The sequence below is a fragment of the Dromiciops gliroides genome, chromosome 3 (genome assembly GCF_019393635.1).
Source record: "Dromiciops gliroides isolate mDroGli1 chromosome 3, mDroGli1.pri, whole genome shotgun sequence".
NCBI lineage: Eukaryota > Metazoa > Chordata > Mammalia > Microbiotheria > Microbiotheriidae > Dromiciops > Dromiciops gliroides.
The window spans coordinates 240,699,690-240,708,447 of record NC_057863.1 but is presented as its reverse complement, the minus strand read 5'-3'; positions in this window follow the sequence as shown (position 1 = coordinate 240,708,447).

Below are 8,758 nucleotides of genomic sequence, written 5' to 3'. Positions count from 1 at the left end.
ATTAAAAAGAATCATTTCCAAGATGATTGGTAGCATGCTTTTGAGTACATTCCATTCTGTTTTAATTTCTGGCTGAACGGAAGATTGAATTACCTGCTTTTAGCTACGAATGTGAAAAAGAATCATCAGTATTGGTCGCCAGTGCCCCTCCTTTAGGAAAATTTCTGAATCTGGATAAGAGAGATCATAAAGTACTTTTCTCATTTCTGGGCTAACCATCATGTCGTTACCTCATCTGCCTATTAGGTTAGCATCCAAAGGCCCTATATACCAGATATGACTGGAGGAGCTGTTAATTTTATAACTTACTGTCCTGAGGGAATTTGGAACTGATTAACATATAACCCAGATGTTTCTGGTATCTAGGTTCTGGATTTTTATTAGCACTGTTACTCATTTATCATGACTATAACTTAATTTACCTTCAGGAAGGTTCTGCTGACGTAGGTGAATTATGAGCTGGTTAATAATGAAAATGTGTAAAAGCACAACAGAAACAACCTTGGAGAAAAAAATGCTGTGGAAATGCCCTTAAACAGCTTTTTCATTCCCCATATCTTTTCAGTTCAGGTAAGACAAGATACATACCCTTATGCTGCTGTTCCATCCCATATATATCTTAGGACCTGATATACGGAAATACATACCAAATCATGGGGAGGAGAGAGGGAAAGGAAGTAATGTGCCTGAAGAAGAGGGCCTTGCACTTTGTTGGCTCAGTTGTGTGTATTTTAATTTTTAATCTATTAAGTTCCAGATTAGTCTTGCTGAACTGTCTTTTCTTTCAATTGAGACAAGATAGAGATTTTTTTTAAAGTTTAATTAATGGGGAAAAATGTTATAGTGCCATAAAGCCTCCTTGTTATAAAGGTGCATTTGTTGCCTGCTTATTCTTGTCCAAGAAATTCTACTTCATTCCATTTCTTTGTCAAATTGAACAAGATTAAGTGCCTACTATGTTGAAGACACAATGTAGTGGTTAGAGAGCTAGCCTTAGAATCAGGAAGACCCGGATTCAGGTCCTACCTCTAACATTTTGGCGCTATGGTCCTGGGCAAGTCACAGTACAGTCTCTCAGTGCAGCTCTTAAGTCCCTTATGTAGTAAAGTTGGTGCTTCATTAACCACATTCATAGAGGAAATTCCCTCATTGAGAATTCCCTGAAAGAATTGGAAAAAAAAATGCAAAGCATTGTACTAGGACCTGAGGATATAGAGGAAAGCACCCCTCTCTTCAAAGAGTTTACATTCTGTTGGGAGTATACAAACAAATTCTGTAATTAGGTGCAGAATGGCTTTCTGTAATGCAGTGTATATCAGTGATGAACCTTGAATAAAGCAAAGGATTTCAAGAAGTGGAGGTGAGGAGAAAATGCATTCCTGGCTTTAGGTACAGGGTGTGCAAGGGCATGGAGGTGGTTGGTAGAATGCTGAGTTGGAAATAGCAAGTGGGGTATACCATTTAGTGAGAATGTAGCATGCATCCACCAACAAGCTTTGAGTGTCTACTATGTCTGAAGCAATGTGTTAAATGTGAGGGTTACAAATACCCCAAAACTACCTATTCTCAAGGAGCTGTATACATTCAAGGGAGAGGTGTGTGTGTGTGTGTGAGCACAGAATAGAGTATTACTACAAGGTGGTAGGTGGCGTTAGGAGAGGCTTCATGTAGAAAATGGTACTTAACCTATATCTTAATGAAAGGGAATCTTTGAGGTAGAGATAAGGAGGGAATGCATTTCAGGTATGAAGGATGATGACCAGTGTAAAGCCCTGGAGATTGGAAATGAATTGTAATGTTCAAGGAACAGAGGTAGCCATTTTGGCTGGATCTCAGAGTGAGGGAGGAGGCCAAGTTGGGAAAGGCTTTAAAAGCTAAGGAGATGAGGTTTACATTTTGTCCTACAGATAATAGGATAATAGGAGTTTATTGAATAGGAGAGTGACATGGTCAGATCTATGCATAAGAAAAACTACTTTGGTAGCTGTGTGAGAAATTGGAAAGGGTAAGATTGAGGCAGGGAGACCTTATTAAGAGGCTATTGCAATGAATGTATCGAGAAGATGATCCATGACAGAACTTTGGGAAACACTTATTATTGAATGTAATATGGATGATGAGTCTGCAAAGGAGACTGATAAGGAGTGGTTAGAGGGTAGGAATAGAACAAGGGAGGAGTAAGCATCATGAAAGCTCAGAAGAGTATCCAGGAGGTGAGGTTGGCCATCACAGTGCCAAATGTGGCAGATAGTATGACAAGTAAAAAATTACCATAAGCTTTGGCAATTAGGAGATCACTGGCAACTGGAGAGAGCAATTTCCCTCAAGTGATGAAAGTGAAGCCAAATTACAAAGCATTGAGAAGCAAATAAAAAAGAGGCAGCAAGCATGCAAAACTTTTTGTAGGAGTATAATCGAGAAATAGAAGAGATGGTTCAAGAGTGTTGGTAGGGTCAAATGAAGGTTTGGGAGAGCCTAGCCAATGCTTCAGTAGCGTGAACAAAGACGGTTGTGCTGGCTCGGTCATGTGCACCGCATGCAAGACGGGCATATTCCTAAAGACCTACTCTATGGCGAGTTAGCCTCAGGCCAAAGACCTGCTGGACTCCCCCAGCTTCGCTACAGAGATGTATGCAAGTGAGACTTGAGGCTCTGGGAATAGACAGCAGCAGCTGGGAGGAGATGGATGAAGACCACTCCCGATGGAGTTCAGTACTCAGGAGCAGGTTGCGCGCAGCTGAGATGAGCCTTCAAGCTCGGGAGGAAGAAAAACAAATGAGACACAGGAACCGCCGGGCAACAGAGAGCGCAGTTTTCCGATGTCCTCGTTGCTGCAGGAGCTGAGGCTCCTGTATCGGACTGCACAGCCACACTGTGGCTTGTGGCTCTTCAAGGCGCTGATCCATGGTTGTCCAAGACTGGTGAAAGCCTACTACTACTAGTAGCCAGTGCTAGACAAGCTGGCTTGGGATGTAGTATCATTTGCAGGGAAGTCAGGTCTCAATGAGGGCAAGTAGATGGAATATAAAAAAGATCCAGGATGAAGGGAAATTTGTTTACTATAGAGTGGGAATGCTAGAAGGGGTGGGGAAAAGAGTTGGATTGAAACATGGGTGGGATAATCCACTAAGTGATGATTAAGTAATGAAGGAATGGGGAGAAAATCAGAGTTTGGTAGCTATAGGGTTAATAATAGTAGGTGGCAGATGAGTAATAATGCTTGTGAAGGATTTTAAATGCTAATCATTTAATAATGTCTTTTAACCTACAGGAAATAGGGAGCCAATGATTTTTTTTTGGAGGGGGCAGGTAAATGATAGACTGTTGCTTTAGGAAGAAGGCAGTTATGTGGAGGATGTATTGGAAAAGGGAGAGACTGGAAGCTGTGGTTCTGATGAATTAAAGAGGCTGTGTCCAGATGATAGGTGATGAGGGCCTGAGTTAGTGTGATGGTCATCACTGCAGAGAAGAGATTTGGGTCCAGCATTGACATTATATAGGAACTGATCAAATATGGGACAAAGCTTAGCTTTGTAACCTATTATTCTACAGGCCCTGTAGCCACTCTTGTGGCCCATTGTGACTGTGTTACTTTAATTCCTAAAGCCTTAAAAAATTATTTTATTTGGTAAATGTTTTTTCCAATTACATATAAAGATAGTTTTCAGCATTCATTTTTTTTTTTTTAGTGAGGCAATTGTGGTTAAGTGACTTGCCAAGGGTTACACAGCTAGTAAGTATTAAGTATCTGAGGCCGGATTTGAACTCAGGTACTCCTGACTCCAGGACTGGTGCCTATCCACTGTGCTACCTAGCTGCCCCTTCAGCATTCATTTTTTATAGGATTTTGAGTTCCAAATTTTTCTCCTTCTTTCTCTTCCCTCCCCCCTCCTGAAGCCAGCAAGCAACAATCTGATATAGGTTATATATTGCAATCATGTTAAACATATTTCCACATTAGTCATGTTGTGAAACAAGAAACAGAACAAAAGGGAAAAAACAATAAAGCCCCCCCAAAACAACAAAAAATAGTGAAAATAGTATGCTTCAATCTGCATTCAGACTCCACAGTTCTTTTTCTGATGTGAAGAGCATTTTCCATCATGAGTCTTTTAGAATTGTCTTGGACCATAGTATTTCTGAGAAGAGCTAAGTCTATCATAGTTGATCATTGCACAGTGTTGCTGTTACTGTGTACAATGTTCTGATTTTGCTCACTTCACTCAGCATCAGTTCATGTAAGTCCAGGTTTTTCTGAAAACTTCCTGCTCATCATTTCTTATAGAAGAGTAATATTTCATTACATTCATATAACACAACTTGTTCAGCCATTCCCCAATTGATGGGCATTCCCTCGATTTCCAATTCTTTGCCACCACAACAAGGGAGCTGCTATAAATATTTTTGTACATGTGGTCCCTTTTCCCTTTTTTATGGTCTATTTGGGATATGGACCTAGTACTGGTATTGCTGGGTCAAAGGGTATGCACAGTTTTATAGCCCTTTGGACATTGTTGCAAATTGCTTTCCAGAACACCTACAGGCTTTTATCAATTTCTTGATCTTCTTTTAAATTTTAGGCTTCTGGTTTGGGAGTATTTCTAGGCCTCCATTAATGACAGAGCTAGAGCTTCAGTTATAACCTGGAAGCAACGAGCAGTTATTTTATAAGTTGTCTAGCCTAGTTGCCAACTCTATGCACTTCCTTGTGTTCTCATGTTGATGACTCACAATTTCTAGGAAGTTGTACCCTTGCACCATCTGATCTTACAGTTTTTCAATGTTCTAGTACTTTAAACGCATGTAGTATTAACTCTTTACCCACAAAAAGAGAAGATTCTTTTCCTCATACTGATCAACTTCAAAGTATGCTTTAAACAAGGGAAAAATGATTCTTGAAGTGTCTTAGCTGATCTAACTATCCTGGAAAACAGTTTAGAATGATGCTAAAAAAGTGATTAAAATGTTTGTGCCTTTTGATTTAGTGATCACATTGCTAATTTAAAACAATTCAATCAAAAGTACTTCTTAAGCACTTATTATATTTCAGGCATTGACCTTGACCAGTAACATTATGGGTGGAGAGAATGGGACAGAAGTAAGTGGTGCTAGAAAAAGTAAGACATACTGAGGATGACTGAGGTTTTCAAACCTGGATGACAGTGACTGGGTGGTAGTGGTGCCCCTGACAGAAATAGGGAAGTTTATAAGAAGGGGAGGAGAGATGACAAATTCTCTTTTGGATATACTGAGTTTGAGATTTCTATAGGACATCCATTGGGCCCAGTAAGCAACTGGCGATCCAAAGGTTGGATGTCCAAATCTGTGAGTCATTTTCCTAGAGGTGATATCTATTCATTCATTCATTCATTTAAAGTTTTGGGTTCCAAATTCTATCCCTCTCTCATTCCCTCCCTCCCTCCCCTCCCCCCTCCCTGAGGTGGTAAGCAATCTGCTATAGGTTATACATGTGCAATTATGTAAAACATTACCATGTGCATCATTTTACATAAAAAGACTCAAGTTAAAAAAAAAAGTAAAGTGGTGCAAAATGGCATGTTTCAGACTGTATTCAATCAATATAAATTTTTCTCTGGAGGGAGATAGTATTCATCATTAGTCTTGGATCATTGTATTGCTGAGAGTAAAGTCATTCACAATTGCTTATAGAACAATAATGCTGTCTCCGCTCACAATGTTCTCCTGGTTCTGCTCCCTTCACTACACATCAGTTCATATGAGTATTTCTAGGTTTTTCTGAAATCATCCTGCTTGTCACTTCTTATAGCACAATAATATTCCAGTATAATCATATATCACAGCTTGTTTAGTCATTCCCCAATTGATGGACATTCCTTCAATTTCCAATTCTTAGCCACCACAAAAAGTTGCTATAAATTTTTTTTGTACAATTTTTTTTCCTTTCTTTTTTTCAGTTACTGTTGTTAACTGTTTCCATCCATCCTATTCTCTTCCCCATGATATATACTCTATTATCTATCCTTTTTCACCCTATCCCTCTTCAAAAGGGATTTGCTTTTGTCTTTCCCTTCCCCCAATCTGCCCTCCCTTCTTTTGCCCCTCTCTCTTTATACTCTTCCCCTCCTATTTTCCTGAGGGTTAGATAGATTACTCCACCTAATTGAGGGAGTATGTTATTACCTCCTTGAGCCAATTCTGATGAGATTGAGGTCTTTGAGCCAATTCTGATGAGTGTTAGGCTCATTTACTGCCCAGATTAAATAGGTTATTCTGCCCAATTGGGTGTGTGTATTAATCTCTCCTTGAGGCAACTCTGTTGAGTTTAAGGTCTTTGAGTCTAGTCTGATGAGTGCAAAATTGATTTACTGCCCTGCTCCTTCCCCCATCTCTTCCCCTACTCCATAAACCCCTTCCTGTTTCTTTCATGTAGGATTTCTCCCCATGGTACCTCTCCCCTTCCCCTTCCCCTTCCCCCAGTGCTTATAGGGAATAAGAAAGGAATCATTATGTGGTAAGAGATTGGGGACTGAAGGATAGTTGGGGAGTGGCAAACAATTTATCAAAGAAGAGGGATGGGATGATATCAAAGTTACATGTAGACGGGTTGGCCTTGGCAAGAAAGGCTTCAGTTTTTTGGACTGTCACATTTCTAATTCATTGAGCTTTCGGTCCATTAAAACTCCCAGTTCTTTTTTTCACAACAATTTATGCCTTACTTATCTTGTCCTAATAAAGCTGATTTTCTTTTTTTTTTGGTAACCAAGTGTAAAACTAAAATTATATCTATTGAATTTCACCTCAGGAGAGGATTCTGGGAAGATGGTAGAAGTCAGAAAACTTTGGCTTTCCAAATTTCCTCCACAAAAAAAGATAGGACATTACCTCAGAGCAGCAGAAATAAACATGGAATAATGAAGTTGTCCTCCTAACAATTTAAGAAGACCTCAGGAAAGATTTGATCTCCAGGGGCAGAGGTTTGGCCAGAGTGAGGAGCAAACACTGCAGCATCTGACTCTGCAGAATCAACAAACAACAAACCCTGGGGGCAGCAGGGTGGAGAGGCAGCCTCTTTCAACTCACAGACAAGTATTGGGGTTTGACTACTGAGTAGACCTTTTGCTCTTGAGGGATGACAAACACAGCTGTGCTGGCCAGATGTGTTCAGGGTTGTGGCTGCAGGGAGAAGGAGATAGCACACACCTGGTGAGTGCAGTAGTGAGGGGCAGGGACCCTATCGGTTGTAGGCACTGGCAGGAGAACAAAGTCCCTGCTTTCAGTTCCAGATCAAAGAGGACAATTGTAGTTTGCAGCCACCTGAGGGATTGCAGGGAGCAAGATTGTTTGTGCAGCAATATGGTTGGGGGCTCTAGCCATGGTTTAGGAGTGGAGACCAGAGCCCAAGATTGAGCCCTGAGACAGACATCATAAAATAACTGCTAAAAACAAAACAAAACAAACAAATTAAAAAATGAATAAAAAAAGAAGAAAGAACCCAACTATAGATAGTTACTATGGGGATAGAGAAGATCCCCATAGAGGATCTTCAGAGGAAGATAATGGAACTAAAAAAGGCCACTCCTTTTCCAATGAGAAGCATCAAATGGTCACAGGCACAAAAAACAAAACAAAACAAAACTTCTTGGAAGAGTTTTTAAAAAGACTTTAAAAGGGGAAGCTAGGTGGCACAGTGGATAAAGCACTGGCTCTGGATTCAGGAGGACCTGAGTTCAAATCTGGCCTCAGATGTTTGATACTTACTAGCTGTGTAACCCTGGGCAAGTCACTTAACCCCCATTGCCCTGCAAAAAAATAAATTAATTAATAAAAAAAAGACTTTAAAAATCAAACAAGAGGGGGCAGCTAGGTGGTGCAGTAGAAAGAACACTGGCCCTGGATTCAGGAGTACCTGAGTTCAAATCCAGCCTCAGACACTTAACACTTACTAGCTGTGTGACCCTGGGCAAGTCACAACCCCAATTGCCTCACCAAAAAAAAAAAAATCAAACAAGAGATTGAGGAAAAATTAGAAAAAATAAGCCATCCAAGAAAATCTAGAAAATTATGAAGAGAAAGTCAACCAAATTGAAATAGAGAATCAAAAACTTAAAGAAGAAAATAATTCCTTGAAAACTAGAATTGGACAAGGGGAAGTTAATGATCTTCTAAGATACCAAGAAATCACAGAATCAAAAGAATGAAAAAACAGAAGAGAAAGTGAAACGTCTCATCAGAAAAAAAAAAACCCAACTGATCTAGAGAACAGATTGAAGAGAAATAATATAATAATAGTTGGACTACTTGAAAATTATGATAAAAATAATCTTAATACAATAAAGAAATTATCAAGGAAAATTGTGTTGAATTTCTAAAACAAGAAAGAAAGCAAGAAAGCAAAGCAAATTAGAAAAAATCCACTGATTGCCACCTAAAAGAAATCCCAGGAGGAAAATTTATAGGACTATCATGACCAAGTTTCAAAGCTTCCAGGTTAAGGAGAAGATATTGGAAGCAACAAGAAAAAAGCAATTTAAATATCATGGAGGTATAATAAGGATTATACAAGACCTAGTTGCTACTATGTTGAAGGACAGTAGGTCTTGGAATACTATATTCCATAGAGCAAAAGATCTGGGGTTACAACCAAGGGTAACTTACCCAGAAAAAATAAGTATAATCCTGAACAACAACAACAAAAAATGAACATTTAATGAATTGAAAGACTTTCAGATTTTTGTGACAAAAAGCCCAGAACTTAACTGAATTTAGAAGATTTTTA